This window comes from Triticum dicoccoides, chromosome 2B (assembly GCF_002162155.2).
Source record: "Triticum dicoccoides isolate Atlit2015 ecotype Zavitan chromosome 2B, WEW_v2.0, whole genome shotgun sequence".
Taxonomy (NCBI): Eukaryota; Viridiplantae; Streptophyta; class Magnoliopsida; order Poales; family Poaceae; genus Triticum; species Triticum dicoccoides.
In genome coordinates this window covers 88447885-88463793 of record NC_041383.1, presented here as the reverse complement: position 1 = coordinate 88463793, position 15909 = coordinate 88447885, and positions in this window count along the sequence as shown.

Below are 15909 nucleotides of genomic sequence, written 5' to 3'. Positions count from 1 at the left end.
TGTGTGTGCGTGCGTGCGTGCGTGCGTGCGTGCGTGTGTGTGTGTGTGTGTGTTGTAATACGAGCTATTACATAAAATGAAAGTGAGCAACCAACCCTAATTCAACATAAACTCAGACATTAACATCAAATATAAGGATGAATGACATGCAACATCAATTGCGAATAAGAGGGCTAAAACTTGCCCAGAAAATATACTCCATATATTCCTAAATTTAAGTCTTTTTAGAGATTCTAATACAAACTACATACTTATGTATATAGACATATTTTAGAAACGAACTACATACTTATGTATATAGACACATTTTAGAAAATGTAGATTCACTCGTTTTGCTCCGTATGTTAGTCCGCATTGGAATATGTAAAAAGACTTGTATTTAAGAACGGATGGAGTAAGGCACAACTCACAAGTTTACAACACATTTTTCCTGTGTTAGCATAAAAGTCAAAGAATACATGGTGGGATTGAAGAGAGAAGGTCTATAATATTAGTCTTACCAGTTGTTCATAATTCTATTAGCAAGAGGGAGAGAGAGAATCGGCACCCCCAAATTGTCTTCGTATGTCTTGCTATCCCAAAACCCAGGCCATATGTGACGAGGAAATGGGGTAAGGATGTCTATGGACAGCACGCCACATCAGGCCGAAAAAGGCACAATTTTCTAAAATATTACTCCCTTTGTAAACTATAATATAAGAGCGTTTAGATCACTACGCTCTTGTATTATTTTACGGAAGGAGTACAAGGCACCCCAAAGATATTGATGGTATGAATTGCTACGAACTTTAATGCTTAATACAATCAACCAAAAAGCTACCAACGTGCTTCTCCATTTTGAGGCAGTCCACCTATTGAGGACTTCTTGATTAAAACCTGCAATCGTTCAAGATAGCCTGCAAAACAGGAGTTTTATGTCAGTAAATAATGTAAAAATAATAATTTCAGTTGAGTTGAAAGGCTTAAATTGAAAACCAATAAATATATGCAGGCTTATTTCATACTGCTATTTTAATGAGCACCAATAACCTCCTAGTCAACATCATAATATATCATCCAAAATCATATTAACAATTTTGAGCCAACTTTATACTACTTATGAATATAAATAATATAATTAATTAACAAACATTGGATTGTAACAAACGTGAAAAACACTTCATGTTTCAAGAAATAAGAATAAGTTGTTTAGTTCATCATCGTTACATGTATAAATGGCGAAAACACGCTATGAATAAGCGAAAAAACAAATAAGGATAGAGAGTTGTTAAGTTCATCAAATTGTTTATTTGCTTTAATGTAGAAATAAGGCAACATCCCCGGTAAAAGAATAATTTTATCGACAAACAAATTCCCACCAGTTCTTAAAAAATGGCTATGTGGTTGACTTTGAAGGCATTTCATAACATGTATATTATTTTTTTGAGGATGACTACCTAAAAAAGGACCAAACACATCACTTGGTACATTCAGATAGAATCAGCGAACGAAGCTCCTCGGGCACGTCCGCAATTATCAGTGAGTCCTCATGTCGTCTACCTCTGGCAGCCAAGCTCATGTGCTAGACAGTTTTGTTCCCTTTTGATGGCCTTGGCCTGAACTGAAGTGAAGATCCGGCTTGTGTTTTTTATCTCACTGACAACCCAGAAAACAATCCGATCGGCTTGATCTGGCTTGTCCCAATTCATTTGCAATCATTTTGATGTGAGTCTCAATGATCAGCGGGCCTTGGTACAGTCACAACAGCGATACCAGACCCATCAGGATAGCTTGCCCCTCTGCCTCTTCAACTGATCTGCATTTATTCATCAATTTACTCGCCGAGAAGACAACATGCCCCATATGATCCCGTGCGATCGCGCCAGCCTAGGCTTGGCCCGTGCCTGACAAGAAGGCAGCATCAGTGTTCAGTTTTACAACACCTTCAGGCGGCTCTTTCCACTGGGCATTTGGCTCGGCGTTCGGCTGATTCCTAGGTGTGATGTGTCTGCATAAATGCAGACAGGGACCAGCAACTCTTGTTTCCCTGTCCAACAACAGATAGCGACAAATTGCTGATTTCCTCCTCATACTGCACAAGGAACATCACCGATCTCGAAATGGTTTCTTTGCCATCACTGTGGATACAGTTATCTTGTAGAAACCAGGCTCTCCATAACAACAACAGATTTTTCTTTCTTATCTCTGAATCATACTTGTCCAGTAGGATTTGTAGCCAGTCTGTTCCAGTGTACCAGAACTCCTTTTCTTCTGGAAGCCTCCACTCTTTCCTCATGACAAATCTCAACGCCTTACTTTTTGTGCATGATATAACAACATGATATTCATCTTCCTCCCCGTTCCCACATATGTCACACACACTATCTTGAACAATAGTATGCCTGCATAACATGTATATTTGCCTCAACATCAGAATGGATGGTAGAATTACATAAGAGCAGTTTGTCCATTTCAGAGATACAACTTTCTGAAGGAACTGTGCAATGATTCCCACAAAAATATAGCGTCTGATACTGGGAAATGTAATAGCACACTAAGTCATAATTCTGAATGCTTAGGAATCTGGAGAGTGTTATTTCTTCGAAAAAATGGACAAAGCAAATGAGCATGGTCCAATGCAGGTTCTGCAACTTCTGTTTTACGTGTGTTTTTATAAATAATTTATCGGAAACACAAAGGAAGACAATATGTTTGAGTAGGTAACAATATGTTTTAGAAGATGATGGCTTCCTAATATTTAAGCACATAACTTAAATTTCCTGAACCGTGGGAGATGGATCGGAGGTACAGTAGAAGAATGAACAAATAGATTTTATTTCTATTTTCCACAACCTACATGTACAACAATGAGAAGTTCCTCGAGAACCAAGCTTACAACAGTGAATAAGAGGGGAAAGCAATATGGCAATTTAATGTCTCATCGACCCTGCAAGTTGGCAGCATCCCAAGTGATGATCAATTTTAAACATAATCTTTAACTGCAAGAATGACTGCACTACAATTCTATTGTTAAAGATACATTCCTAACACGTGAAGAAGAGAGGGAAAAGCAATATGGCAATTTAATGTCCCATCGACCCTGCAAGTTGGCAGCATCCCAAGTAATTACCGATTTTAAACATAATACAATAATGTGTACAATACAATTCATCATTTCTTTATTCTAGGCATTTTTTACTCACTCCGTCCCAGTTAGCATCTCAAACAGTGAATAAGAGAGACACTCCAAGTTTTATGTTACCATCTAATTAAACAATAGTAGTATAGTAATAAACTGTGAACCTGAGAAACGGTTAGGAGCCGGAGAGGTACCTGGAGGGAGGAGGCCGGAGAGTCCTGGAGGTCATCAACATGCGGGTATTATGCGATCGTGGAATTGCTGGTGCCACGACGACGAGCAACATTTCCCCATCGCAGAGCCGTCATCGCCACCACTGGCCTCCTCCGACTGATTGCGTTGCCAACGTCGCATCAGGTCGTGATACTGAGGAAAATGGGAGATGGCGGTCGGGTGTGGGTGTGGGTCTAGGGATACAAAGCAACCCTCCCAACTGTTATTGTGTTTTTGTGCTTCACAAATCAAATCATAATGTCACCGTTATGACCATGCTAGAAAATCAACTTACTGGGAAATTTATTTGAATAAACAACTAAAGTACAAATGTACTTAAAATAACAGTTTTGATCAAATTCACTAAAAAATACCATGCACCAAATAACTATGTATATTATACAAGGTCAAGGCTGATTCGAGTAAGGCTGTTACCTAGTAGTATGACAATTATAACCACTTGCAAACTCTACAAGCGAGAGACAGTGTTACTTGCAGGAGCCCAAGTGTGAGACTTTTTCAGGTAACTCCATGTATATGTGTGCAGTAATTTGCACAAGAACGTAACATCACTCTATATGCAATATGATTTCAGAGTGAAACATATGATTATTTGCTATTGGACCAACCAAGTGTGGTTTCAACTCCACATGAGAAATACCATGTAGGAACTGAAACATACATCCGAGCATACAAAACCAAAAAGTCAAGCAAGAATTTGATAGGGCATCTAAGGCACGATAACATTCAGTCACGTTGGTATGCAGTGTTGGTAGAGCGAAATGTATCAATGCCATGATAACATCCACATGTCCACCGTCATGACTCCCCGGCTCCTCCTCTCAACCACGCGCCTCTGCCAGCAGCGGCGCCCGCAAGAATACCCTGTGTGGTCATTAGAAATCTGTGGGGTCTCCCTTAACCTATTCAGCAAGCTACCATCGACCTTATTGAAGTCCATAAGACAAAGAGACGAACATCTTGACATTATGTACTGACACAACTCCATAGATGATATATACTAACACTCGCATCATTTGACATTATGTGTAGTCAGTACGAGTGTATGAAAGTACAAAAGAACAAGCTACGACATTTTAGACCAGAGATTACATCAATTTTAAGTTAGCATGGCAATATGGCAAATGCCTAGCAATATATGATTGTTATTTTCCATCACAAGATCATAAACAACTTGAAAAAAAGCTTACCCTATATCAAGTGCTAGGAGTGTCAATATAAGAGCTCTCTTTCCCTACGTACATCTAGTGAGAAAATTCTTTGATAGGCTAAATAATTAGCTCCCCCATCCATGTACTACACAACTATCAACTGCCACAAAATGGAAAAAAAGGAGCCACCTAAGAATGATGAGGTAGCACCTCAGGAAATTACAAGGAGTGACTAAATTAAGATCCATAAGGTAAGCCACAAGCCTTGATGTAGAATCTGAACAATAGTGAGCAAAGAACGAGTCAAAAAGATACTCACGGTGAGGTGAAACAGTAAAAGCAAATACAACATGAGAGTTAGTTACTAAACAAGGATCAGAGGAAATAGAAAAAAGGTGTTCTTTTTATCAACACCAAAGAACCAAAAAACTTTGTGACTATATTTGTCATCCTGAGTGAGCTTAAAATAGGTATTGTGATAAACACAAGGTTTTGGTTTATGAAATAAGTATGGATGGAGAAGGAGATTGTTGGAGAGAGCTTCAGGTATAGCCAGAAATGCACGCATCCAGAGAGTGGTTTTCTGCATATGTAGATTGAGTCCAGAACATGGATCTGGGGTCAAGCCATTTGAGTACGAAAATTTGGAGTTCAGAACTGAAATATGGGGATTCAGATTTACTCAGGGTAGGAGGGTATGTGTGGGCTGTGCTATATCGACATACACCAGATGATGAAAAATCATATGTCTGGACAAAAATGCACTATAATGTCATCTTAGAATCAATATGGATTCTACCAAAGAATTTAATAAACATGGTCACCAGAAAAATGAACTTTACCTTGCCGGAAGAAAGAGAGACTCGAGGGAACTCATCAGTCAATGAGCTGCAAGTCATCTTCTCCACAGGGAAGAGAGGAAGGAGTGCTTCTCGCCGACCTCTCATAATCCTTGCCAACCATCTCACTGTCGCCATCATCCACCAGCATACCACGCCGATTGCGGCACCTCATGTTGTCATGCACGTAGCGGCAGACCTAGCAGCATAGATCAAAGAGTATTATATAAAACTGTAGCAATTCATATCTAAACCATTATTTTTCAATCACACACACATATACCCAAATGGAATCGATAACAAACTTACAAAATATAGCTGACACCACTAATGTAGTAGGCTACTCAATGCCACAATAAACAAAACCAATCAACCAGGTACTCAAGTAGCATTATTTACAATAGTAGTCACTTTAGATTCAAAAGGTGCAGACATAATGGACAAGCTTAATATCTAGTCTTTCTTGTAGTCTAACCTCACCCGACATTGATGCTAGATAGATGGAATTGCACGTATTTAAACTTGGTTCTCCTAGTATCGAAAATCTCCACATGCATCAACCAATTAATCAGTGGCAAAAAGGAGCTTTCGATGGAAGAGAAAGAAATAAAAACCCTGCAGAAAATTGACTGTTGGCAGCAGTGGACGGGAACGACCAACAATAAAACAGCAGAAGCTTGTGTAGTTAGCCTGTGTACCATGACCTGGCTCATCGTAATACCATGACCTAGCTAGTTAATTGTCCGTCGCCGATGCTCCCAAATCCTCACGATACACACAAGGAACATCAGGCCATATGCACTCCTCACGATACCTTGGTCTCTTGACCTTCGAGTTCATCAAAGGAAGGTAGTCTGACAAGCAACTTCATCAGATCAGGTTCAGCCTTTCAGGTACCTAATAAGAAATAAAAACAGATTCGTTAGGTGGCAACTTGAATACCAACGATGACTGGATCGACACCATGGCGCCTGCAGCCGCCTCTCTTCGCCAAAGAGCAAATCCCCGCCGAGAAGGCCGAGCCGTGCGGAACCGACCGTGAGAAGTGGCGAGAAGGGGAGAGATCGAAGGACCGGAGGTAGCGGTGGTTTCCACAGGCGACCTTGTCCTCGGTGGCAGCGGTGGCTCCCCTGTACTCGGCTCGGATTAGAGACGGGGGTGGTTGGAGACGGCGGGCCGATGCGCTCAACGGCGAGATCCGGAAGGCAACGTGCGGTGGAGGGAGGGGAAGGAGGCGGCCGCACCACGGATGAATGCTCTATTCCTGAATCGTAAAACTTGTAGTAATAAATGAGATAAGAGTACATGATCATCAATTCTAAAGCTGCCGTCTTGCTCACAACCTTGGATTTCTTGGTGAACTCTATACATCCACTACAAGACAGTGTCTAGTTTCAGTTATCTGAACATGAGCACTGAATTGATTCAGGCAAGATACGATTGTCAAGAAAAAAAGATAGTAAAGACTGTTCTAAGTTTCTCTCACAGTAGCATGAGGTTCTTAACTGTGCACTTTGCCTGAAGCTGAAACAAAGTTGCAAGATAGGAGTACATTTTTTTTCCTAATCCTGGATATTGATAAACACTGCATGAGATAATCCTGAATCTTACAACTTGTAATGATCAATGAGACAAGAGTACTTGATCCTTAACTTTTAACCTATCATCTTGATCATAACCTTGGATTTCTCGGTGAACTCTATACATCTATCATTTTATATTACCAACAAACACCTAATCCCGACAGTTACTGTAGAAAATAATATACAGTAAATGGTAACTGTACGAACACCTAATTCTGAAAGATACAACTTGTAATGATGAATGAGATAAGAGTACTCAATCCTCGTCTTGGTAAAAACCATAGATTTATCAGTGAACTTCATTTGTCTGTCGGTACAGTATGTAATACTAACAAAGACTACACACAACAGCGCCTAATTCAGTTATCTGAATAATGTCTACTGATTTCATTCAGGCAAGCAACAACCAACTAAGTTATGACAAATAAATTCAATCTACAAATTTACAGCAAAAGGTTCAAACATTTGTTCAAGGAAATGAATGCAACCTCGGAGTTTAGCAGGAAACGAAATATAACATCACACACTGTGATTCTTTAACATGGTTCTCCTCTCAGTACACGTATAGATCAATCAAAAAGGCATTTTGATTGATTCATGTGCCTGCTAACATGCAGACTGCTTGCCTACAGAGACAAGATGGGGGTGAGAGAGAAGGAGGGAGAGGGATATGGCTTACCACCTACAGCAGGGAGGAGGAAGAACCTACAGCAGCAGCAGCTTCTCCTTGGCCGGGCCCCTTCACGCAAGCAGAGCAGATCGGAGGGAGCAAACTGACTGCATATATAGACCACACACACGAATCAGATGTGGAGATGAAGAAGGCGAGAAGAAGAGAAGGGATTCATGGCATACCCTTGCGGACGTTGCCGCTCTTGCTCTCGGAGGAGAGGAAGATGCTGCGGATCCTGAGCTCGGTCACCATGGCCGCCCGCGGGCTAGGGTTTTGGGCGCGAGCAGGGAGGGATGGATGGGTGTGGAGGTGGAAGGAGGAGGGCGCGGTGGTGGCGGCGGTGGTGGTGGGAGGAGGAGGACTCCTCTGCCGCTGCGTCGTCGTGGTGGCGCCGATGCGGGAACGCCGGTGCGGATCTGGTCATGGCCGGCGGCTGGGATGTAGGTGGTCGGCGCGGTGAAGTAGGTGGTCGGCATCCGGTGGAGGGAGGCGACCGGCTATGAGGGGCGGGAGGTGGCCGGCGATGGGGGAGGGAGGCAGCCAATGCACCGGCGGCGGCGGATGCTCGTGCAGGAGGGAGGGTGAGATGCGTGAATCGGGTAGGGATCGTGGAGGGGCGTGCGGGGATGGTTTTCTCTGCACTGTAAAACTAGTGGGAGGGGGACGAATAAAAATCGGAAAAAAAACCGGCGAAAAAACCCAACGAAAATAGGAGGTGGGAGCAGGGGAATTGGGAGGTGGGAGGGAGGACGAAAATAAACCAGGAGAGGTGGGACGAAAATAAAACCCGAAACGCGACCTACCAACTGAGACATGAGGAGTAGAGATTTTATCTATTCAGTACATGGTATGTTGTAATGATATACACCTTGCTATGTGTTGGGGAACGTAGTAATTCAAAAAATTCCTACGATCATGCAAGATCTATCTAGGAGATGCATAGCAACGAGAGGGGAGAGTGTGTCTACGTACCCTCGTAGACCGAAAGCGGAAGCGTTTAGTAATGCGGTTGATGTAGTCGAACGTCTTCACGATCCAACCGATCCAAGTACCGAACGTACGGCACCTCAGTGTTCAGCACACGTTCAGCACGATGACGTCCCTCGAGCTCTTGATCCAGTTGAGGATGAGGGAGTGTTTTGTCAGCACGATGGCGTGGCGACGGTGATGATGAAGTTACCGGTGCAGGGCTTCGCCTAAGGACTACGACGATATGACCGAGGTGTGTAACTATGGAGGGGGGCACCACACACGGCTAAGACAAATCTTGGAGTGCCTTTGGGGTGCCCCTGCCCACGTATATAAAGGAGGGAGGGAGAGAGGCCGCCCCCTAGGGGCGCGCCAAGAGTATGGAGTCCTACTAGGACTTCCAAGTCCTAGTAGGAATCCCTTTCCTTTTTAGAGTAGGAGAGAAGGAAAGAGGAAAAGAGAGAGGGAGTAGGACAGGGCAAGGGGGGCGCTGCCACCTCCCCTTTGGCCTGCCACCTCTTTTCCCGTATGGGCCAATAAGGCCCATTACTCCTCACGGTGAATTCCCATTGTTGGGGAACGTGGTAATTTCAAAAAATTTCCTACGATCACACAAGATCTATCTATATGATGCATAGCAACGAGAGGGGAGAGTATGTGCACGTACCCTCGTAGAACGAAAGCGGAAGCGTTATGACAACGCAGTTGATGTAGTCGTACGTCTTCACGATCCGACTGATCTTAGCACCGAACGTACGACACCTCCGCGATCAGCACACGTTCAGATCAGGGACGTCCCTCGTACTCTTGATCCAATTGAGGCCGAGGGAGAGTTTCGTCAGCACCACGGCGTGGTGACAGTGATGATGAAGTAACCGACGTAGGGCTTCGCCTAAGCACTACGACGATATGACCGAGGTGTGTAACTGTGGAGGGGGGCACCACAGACGGCTAAACAATGTCAACTTGTGTGTCCTAGGGTTCCCCCTGCCCCCGTATATAAAGGAGCAAGGGGGAGGCCGGCCGGCCCTATAGGGCGTGCCAAGGGGGGAGGAATCCTCGTCCTGGTAGGAGTATGGCTCCCCCCTTTCCTAGTCCTACTAGGAGAAGAAGGAAGGAGGGGAGAGGAGAAGGAAGGAGGGGGCGCCGGCCGTCCCCCTAGTCCAATTCGGACTAGGCCCTTGGGGGGCGCGCGGCCAGCCCCTGACCGCCCCTCTCTCTCTCCCTTAGGCCCACTAAGGCCCATTACTTCTTCGGTGGTTCCCATAACCCTTCCGGCACTCCAGTTATATCAGAAACTTCTCCGGAACACTTCTACTGTCTGAATATAGTCATCCAATATATCAATCTTTATGTCTTGACCATTTCGAGACTCCTCGTCATGTCCGTGATCACATCCGGGACTCCGAACAATCTTCGGTACAACATATCACATAAACTCATAATACCAATCGTCATCGAACGTTAAGCGTGCGGACCCTACAGGTTCGAGAACTATGTAGAGATGACCGAGACACGTCTCCGGTCAATAACCAATAGCGGAACCTAGATGCTCATATTGGTTCCTACATATTTTACGAAGATCTTTATCGATCAAACCGCATAATAACATATGTTGTTCCCTTTGTCATCGGTATGTTACTTGCTCGAGATTCGATCGTCCATATCTCAATACCTAGTTCAATCTCGTTACCGACAAGTCTCTTTACTCATTCCGTAATACTTCATCCCGCAACTAACTCATTAGTTACAATGCTTGCAAGGCTTATAGTGATGAGTATTACTGAGAGGGCCCAGAGATACCTCTCCGAAACACGGAGTGACAAATCCTAATCTTGATCTATGACAATCCAACAAACACCTTCAGAGACACTTGTAGAGCACCTTTATAATCACCCTTTTACGTTGTGACATTTGTTATCACACAAAGTGTTCCTCCGGTATTCAGGAGTTGCATAATCTCATAGTCTAAGGAACTTGTATAAGTCATGAAGAAAGCAGTAGCAATGAAACTAACACGATCATAATTCTAAGCTAACGGATGGGTCATGTCCATCAAATCATTCTCCTAATGATGTGATTCCGTTCATCAAATGACAACACATGTGTATGGTTAGGAAACTTAACCATCTTTGATTAACGAGCTAGTCAAGTAGAGGCATACTAGGGACTATATGTTTTGTCTATGTATTCACACATGTACTTAGTTTCTGGTTAATACAATTCTAGCATGAATAATAAACATTTATCATGAATTAAGGAAATAACTAATAACTTTATTATTGCCTCTAGGGCATATTTCCTTCAGTCTCCCACTTGCACTAGAGTCAATAATCTAGATTACATAGTAATGATTCTGACACCCATGGAGCTTTGGTGCTGATCATGTTTTGCTCGTGAGGGAGGCTTAGTCAACGGGTCTGCAACATTCAGATCCGTGTGTATCTTGAAAATCTCTATGTCCCCTTCCGACACTTGATGACAGATGGAATTGAAGCGTCTCTTGATGTGCTTGGTTCTCTTGTGAAATCTGGATTCTTTTGCCAAGGCAATTGCACCAGTATTGTCACAAAAGATTTTCATTGGACCCGATGCACTAGGTATGACACCTAGATCGGATATGAACTCCTTCATTCGCTGATTCCGAAGCAGCAATGTACTCCGCTTCACACGTAGACCCCGCCACGACGGTCTGCTTGGAACTGCACCAACCGACAGCTCCTCCATTCAATAAAAATACGTATCCGGTTTGCGACTTAGAGTCATCCAGATCAGTGTCAAAGCTTGCATAGATGTAACCATTTACGACGAGCTCTTTTTCACCTCCATAAATGAGAAACATATCCTTAGTCCTTTTCAGGTATTTCAGGATGTTCTTGACCGCTATCCAGTGCTCCACTCCGGGATTACTTTGGTACCTCCCTGCTATTCTTATAGCAAGACATACATCAGGTCTGGTACACAACATTGCATACATGATAGAACCTATGGTTGAAGCATAGGGAATGACTTTCATTTTCTCTCTATCTTCTGCGGTGGTCGGGCTTTGAGTCCGACTCAACTTCACACCTTCTAACACAGGCAAGAACCCTTTGTTTGACAGATCCATTTTGAACTTCTTCAAAACTTTATGAAGGTATGTGCTTTGTGAAAGTCCAATTAAGCGACTTGATCTATCTCTATAGATCTTGATGCCCAATATGTAAGCAGCTTCTCCAAGGTCTTTCATAAAAAAACTCTTATTTAGGTATCTTTATGCAATCCAGAAATTCTATATCATTTCCAATCAACAATATGTCATCTACATATAAGATCAGAAATGCTACAGAGCTCCCACTCACTTTCTTGTAAATACAAGCTTCTCCAAAAGTTTGTATAAAACCATATGCTTTGATCACACTATCAAAGCTTTTATTCCAACTCCGAGAGGCTTGCACCAGTCCATAAATGGATCGCTGGAGCTTGCACACTTTGCTAGCACCCTTAGGATCGACAAAACCTTCCGATTGCATCATATATAACTCTTCTTCCAGAAATCCATTCAGGAATGCCGTTTTGACATCCATTTGCCAAATTTCATTATCATAAAATGCAACACTTGCTAACATGATTCAGACAAACTTAAGCATCGCTACGGGTGAGAAAGTCTCATCATAGTCAACTCCTTGAACTTGTCAAAAACCTTTCGCAACAAGTTGAGCTTTGTAAACAGTAACATTACCGTCTGCGTCGGTCTTCTTGTTAAAGATCCAATTATTTTCTATGGCTTGCCGATCATCGGGCAAGTCCACCAAAGTCCACACTTTCTTCTCATACATGGATCCCATCTCAGATTTCATGTCCTCAAGCCATTTCACGGAATCTGGGCTCATCATCGCTTCCTCATAGTTCGTAGGTTCATCATGGTCTAGTAACATGACTTCCAAAACAGTATTATCATACCACTCTGGTGCAGGTCTTACTCTGGAAGACCTACGAGGTTCGGTAGCAACTTGATCTGAAGCTTCATGATCATCATCATTAGGTTCCTCACTAATTGGTGTAGGAATCACAGGAACTAATTTCTGCGATGAATTACTTTCCAATAAGGGAGCAGGTACAGTTACCTCATCAAGTTCTACTTTCCTCCCACTCACTTCTTTCGAGAGAAACTCCTTCTCTAGAAAGGATCCATTCTTAGCAACAAAGATGTTGCCTTCGGATCTGTGATAGACGGTGTACCCAACAGTTTCTTTTGGGTATCCTATAAAGACGACTTCTCCGATTTGGGTTCGAGCTTATCAGGTTTAAGCTTTTTCACATATGCATCGCAGCCCCAAACTTTACGAAATGACAACTTTGGTTTCTTGCCAAACCACAGTTCATAAGGCGTCATCTTAATGGATTTAGACGCTGCCCTATTTAAAGTGAATGCAGCCGTCTCTAAAGCATAACCCTAAACGATAGCGGTAAATTAGTAAAAGACATCATAGATCGCACCATATCTAATAAAGTACGGTTATGACGTTCGGACACACCATTTTGCTGTGGTGTTCCAGGTGGCGTTAATTGTTAAACTATCCATGTTGTTTCAAATGAAGACCAAACTCGTAACTCAAATATTCTACTCCACGATCAGATCATAGAAACTTTATTTTCTTGATATGATGATTTTCCACTTCACTCTGAAATTATTTGAACTTTTCAAATGTTTCAGACTTATGCTTCATTAAGTAGATATCACCATATCTGCTCAAGTCATCTGTGAAGCTAAGAAAATAACGATACCCACCACAAGCATCAATACTCATTGGACCACATACATCGGTATGTATTATTTCCAACAAGTCGGTAGCTCATTCCATTGTTCCGGAGAATGGAGTTTTAGTCATCTTGCCCATAAGGCACGGTCCGCAAGCACCAAGTGAATCATAATCAAGTGATTTTAAAAGTCTATCAACATGGAGTTTCTTCATGCGCTTTACACCGATATGACCCAAACGGCGGTGCCACAAATAAGTTGCACTATCATTATTAAACTTCAATCTTTTGGCTTCAACACTATGAATATGTGTATCACTACTATTTGAGATTTAACAGAAATAGACCACTCAGCAGGGGTGCATGACCATAAAAGATATTACTCATATAAATAGAACAACCATTATTCTCTGATTTAAATAAATAACTGTCTCACATTAAACAAGATCCAGATATAATGTTCATGCTCAACGCTGGCACCAAATAACAATTATTCAGGTCTAAACTAATCCTGATGGTAGATGTAGAGGTAGCGTGCCGACCACGATAACATCGACTTTGGAACATTTTCCCACGCGCATCGTCACCTCGTCCTTAGACAATCTTCGCTTAATCCGTAGCCCCTGTTTCGAGTTGCAAATATGAGCAACAGAACCAGTATCAAATACCCAGGTGCTACTGCGAGCATTAGTTAAGTACACATCAATAACATGTATATCAAATATACCTTTCATTTTGCCATCCTTCTTATCCGCCAAATACTTGGGGCAGTTCGGCTTCTAGTGACCAGTCCCTTTGCAGTGGAAGCACTCAGTTTCAGGCTCAGGTCCAGACTTGGGTTTCTTCTCATGAGCAGCAACCTTTTTGTTGTTCTTCTTGAAGTTCCCTTTCTTCCCTTTGCCCTTTTTCTTGAAACTAGTGTTGTCGGGGATATACCCCGCGGTATGAACCGGGAAGAAGTATAACCCGGCCGGGCTTGGCGGTTTACTTGAGACCCGGTGGACACTTGGCGATTCACTGGCGACCCGCCCTGACCAGACGGTTTACAAGCAACCTGCCTGAACATTATGACGCACTGGTAACCCGGGGGGCGACGGACAGATGACAAGGCCCAAGGCCCACAAGGCCGATTTATGTTAATGATGGGCCGGTTTAAGAGGAAATGCATGAGGAATATTTACCTTACAAGGAGTTAAGACCCGGACTTGTATCCGGTTTGTATTAGAAGGTAGACTAGTCCTAATCCTAATAGGACTCCACATGTAACCCGCCCCTCTAATCCTATGAGGGGCCCCGGAAAACAAGGAGGGGAAGGGCACCCCAAGAGGGGGGGGGGGAAATAATTGATAAGGCCAAACACAACTAGAGGAGAGCCGGTTTACGGCGACTCCCTCATGAGCATAATGAGACCTAGCCACAAACAGCATGTAGGGCTATTACCGGATGATGTTTCCCGGGGCCCGAAGCTGTTTAAATCCTTGTCTTGTGTTGCGTCTCTCGATTCCGATCGACCCCTCTCAAGCTACCACATAGATGCGTTGGCCTCATGACTAAGTTCTCACACTAGGACATCTGCCGTGACAATTCCACGATAGTTGGCGCCCACCATGGGGCCTGCGCACGGTGGTGATGAGTTCTTGGAGGGATCTCTTCCGGGATCGAGAAGATCATGATGTGCTGGATGAAAGAGAACTAGTGCAGAAATACACATCGTCTCCACGGTAAGCAGTCGGAGCAATATACGAGATTAAAGATTAAAGAAATTAGGGTTCTACATTCTGTGCGCGGCCAACGCGAGACGATCAGTCCAAACCGACGGGAGATTGGTTTCGCCGAATCTGTAAGTTGTCAAGTCACAGTTTCCATCGAAACGGACAAAGGTTTTCCACTCTCTGATCCGCCAAGTTGTGTAAGTTGCTGCGGCTAGATTACAGGCTCAAGTCCAGAGGCTGTTTAGTACTGCTAGTCCACGTGGATACAAAGATAAATCAAGTGGAGATCAAAATGAGTACTAGTACTGCGATGAGTACCGGCCAATTACATGCGGAGATCGGCTGAGGACTAGCAGGAAACAATTGAATAGAATATCTGTCTCAATCATTGGGAAAGCTGCAACTAGAGAGATTATAAAGTCCAGAAGCTAATCCAAAAGCTAAAAGACGTTTCCATTAACCATCATACTACCACTGCTTGATGAGCACATGGATCAAAGCTGCATTATATAAAACAGCACTACCATGTTAAAATCGGAGTTCTACTTCCTACGGGTAGGCAATGGTCATGGTAGGCGCTTGGATAAAAAAGGGGGTCCACAATCCAGAGGAAAAACGGCCTGGAATTAGCAATCTGATGTCAACCCGCAACTCCCCTGGCGGCCTCCGTCTAGGGTTTTAGTTTTCCTCCGGTGGCGACACCGTGAGGCCGATCCGGACTCTACCACCACGCCCAATCCTTCCCGTCATGGTTCTCGGGCTGATCAAGGGGATAGCCTCACTATCTACCCGACCTTGGTTCCTGCTTTGGGTTGTTAGTGCGCGGCGGCGGAAGCACGAAGCCTTTTAGGGTTTGGCCATGGCGGCAAGTGGATCGCAATCATCAGCGG